This window comes from Crocodylus porosus, unplaced genomic scaffold (genome assembly GCF_001723895.1).
Source record: "Crocodylus porosus isolate Cpor-Errol unplaced genomic scaffold, CroPor_comp1, whole genome shotgun sequence".
Taxonomy (NCBI): domain Eukaryota; kingdom Metazoa; phylum Chordata; order Crocodylia; family Crocodylidae; genus Crocodylus; species Crocodylus porosus.
The window spans coordinates 2406808-2410345 of NW_017728929.1; positions in this window are offsets into that span (position 1 = coordinate 2406808).

Here is a 3538-nt window from a genome sequence, read left to right on the forward strand (position 1 = left end):
GGACAGTAAAGAAATTCTTCCTTATGTCCAGCCTGAAACGGTCTTGCAGGAGGGATCGCTGTCACCCAGCTTCCCATCAATCACTAGGTCTTGTGCTCTTTGGTTTTCTGGCTTCTGTCCCTGCTGGGCTCTGCTTCTTAGTTCTGGTTTTTGGTAACTCCACTTGGCTTTGGTAACTTGGACCCTGACTCAGCTTGTGACTTGGACTCCACCTCTGGATTTGCCCCTTGGATTTGGTAGTTTGGACTCTAGCTCTTGCCCTTCCTGTGTGGCTGTGCAACTCTTGGTTTCCCAACTCCAGTCTCTAGTTCTCCCCTTGTTGCCTACTCACTAGATCAGACCTACAACAACCTGGTACCGACACTATCTAACTATCCCAGCAGCTCTGTGAAGGAGGCAAACATTTACTGCTTAATGTGTACAACATGTACAAAATAAAGCACGAGAGTTTAAAGCCAAAATTTTGAAACATAAGGACAAAGAAATAGCAATGTAGCTATTTGTAATGTTACAGCATTTTGATAGCTCACCTCCCGGCCGCAGGAGAGGCGTAGTGAAGGCTGAAGCAGCAAAGGGCTGGATCCTTTTTCCTTTCTTTTTGTGGAGCCTGCCCATGTCTCCTGTGGCTGGCGGGCAAGCTGCTGGTAGGCCAAGTGGCCCCTGAGCTGCGGGGGGCCCCAGTTGTTCCTTGTGTGGTGGTAGTGCCTCCTGGGACCACCCAGATGGGCTACTAGTGAGTGGGTGCTGCCCCATCTCAGGCTAGGGGAACAGTTGGATCAGGCTGGGCTCTGCCTGCGAGCTGGGGCAGCACCCACCTATTAGCCACCTGCTTGGGTGACCCTGGGGAGATACTGTTGCTGTGGAGGGAAGGACTGGCGCCCCTTGCAGCTCAGGGCCTGCTGGCAGCTTGGCCCCTGGCTGTGGGAGAGGCAGGCAGGCTCCAATGGGTGGGGGGAGAGGATCGGGCCTCTTGCTGCTTCTCCCCCCCACCCCCATCAGAGCCAGTCTGTGCGAAGTTTCAGCAGGCCACACGGCCCCTGAGCTGTGGGGGGCCCAGTCCTTCCCTCCACAGCAGCAGTGCCCCCTGGGACTGCCCAGGTGGGGTGCTAGCATGCTGGGTGCTGCCCCAACTTGGAGGCAGCACCCTGCCAGATCCAACTCCTCCCCAAGCCTGCTTGCTGGAAGCCTGCTGGACACTGCTCCTTGTGAGGTCTCCGGGAAGAGTTGGATCTGGTAGGATGCTGCCTCTGAGCTGGGGCAACTTCTACACAGTCTGCCCAGAGGGCATCACCTCCCGGGCAGGCTGCTAATGGGTGGCACTCACATAGCCCCCCAGGGCCACCCAGGCAGGCTGGTAGCAGGTGGGTGTTGCCTCAGCTTGGAGACTCTTCCCTGAACTCAAGTTGGGGCACTACCTGCCCACTATTAGCGTGCCCGGGCAGTCCAAGGGGTGTCACTGACATGGAGGGAAGGACATGGAGGGAAGCCAGGGGCTGCTTGGCTTGCTGGCTGAGATATGGGCAGGCTCCACAAGGAAAAAAAAAACCAAAACAGAATTGGGTCCCTTGCTGTAATGGTGATGGAAGCCCCTAAATTGAAACAGTGGGGTTTTTAATTGTCACAATTAAAAACCCACCATTTCAATTTAGGGAACTAAATCTCCTTCATGTGTACAAGCATCCTGAGTAACAGGTTCCTCAGTTCTTAACAGATCTAATTCAGGAAAAGGCTGAGATCAAAAAACTTTGGAACATTTTGTGGCTTTAAAAAAGGATCTTTCAAATGTGTGGCCAACTTTTGGATTAGAGTTGAACAGCTGTTTGCAGTGTGTTTCATTCCTATTTGACATGATCTTTACACAGACTAATGGCTGTATACACTGCCTTTCAGACATTTCCAAGCATTTTGCCGAAATGATTAATTTCTCTTTTTCCTGCCAGAGTCCATAATAATTTTTGAGCACAGGCCCATTCCTTCTCTCAACAAAGTAATTGGTTCTATATTAATGTACATCAAAGTTGTAACAGAATGTAAAAAGCAGTATATACTATGTGGTGGTGATTAAAATAATGCTCCTGCCTGTTTTGATTCAGGATTAATCTTTCCTGAAGATAAAGTGCCAGATGGAGCTACTTAATTATGAAGGTTGAGATTTTTGAAGCAGTTAAGTGTATTTAGAGGCATTTTCTATTAAAATAATGGCAGCTATGTCTGAATCTGAAAATCTTAATTTGCGTATTTAAATAAGATTCTATAATATAAACTTCTCATGAAGTATTTAACCTGGAATAGAAGTCACTAGAAGATCTCTTACAAAATATATCAGTGGGTTTTTTCATAGATTTATAGATTGTGAGGCTGGAAGGAACCTCAGAAGATCGCCCCCTGCACCAGGCAGGAAAGACAACTGGGTCAGGTGACCCCAGCAAGGTGACTGTCCAGTCTCCTCTTGAAGATTTCCAGGGTGTAGGTGACTGCACCACCTCATTGATGAAGATGTTGAATAGCACTGGACCATGCACCGGCCCCTTGGCTACTTCTCACCAGGACAACTCAGATCCTTTCATTAGGACTCTCTGGGTCCTACCCGGCAGCCAGTTTTGTACCCACTTAATCGTCTCACAGTTAAGCCCACAATCCTTCAATTTTGTTGATACCAGATTGTCACAGAGTGTGGCCTAGGGGCGGCCATGATCCCTCTAGCACCCCCTACCGTGTCAAGTAGGCGATCCAGCACCCTCTTTTCTCGCCCGCCACATCTTGTTGGTATATATAGGTTTCTATGGGAGGCTGCCTTTGATCCCCTTGTACACGGTGTTATGCTGATAACATCCCCCATTCCGTATGGGGTGACTCGGTGCACCCCAGCCTTATGGGCTATGTGTGCCTCCTACCTCCCCTTTAGCATGCCCCAAGCCTCGCAGCTCTTCCGGACCTTATCAGGTCCTTTTCCTTTCTGCGCCCTGCGTAGTGCCCTTGGGCTTGTCACGCCCTCGGCACCTCTTCTCTGGCGCCCCTGAGCTTCTCATGCAACCGGTGCCCCTCTATTCCTTAGCCCTCTCGGGCTTACTAACAGTACTCTTCCCAGTTGGGCTCAGGTGGCCTGAGCCTTACCTGCCCCCTTTGACCCTTTGGGGTCCCCACCACTGGGGAGCCCCTCTGGGATCCTTCTCAGTCCGCACCCCTCCTGGGGTTTCTATCAATAGTATACACCCACTCTTGGGGCTTCGCTCAATACTTGCCCTCACCGGGGTTTCTCTCTGTACACGCCCTCTTGTGGGGCTTCCCTTAAGTACGCGCCCACTCCTGGGGCTTCTCTCTGTAATCATGGACTCGCCCTCTCCGGGCTTGTCTCTCTAGTAGCACCCACCCTGGGCTTCTCTTTGTGTGGCCCTCCCCTTGGAGCCTAACACGAGCCCCTGCGGGCTTCTCACTGGTGCTCCTTGCCAGTGGGGCTCAGGTGGCCTCAGCCATGCCTGGCCCCAAAATCCTCTTTGCCCTTCTCAGGGCTGGGGTCTTGCACCCCAACTACGGTGCC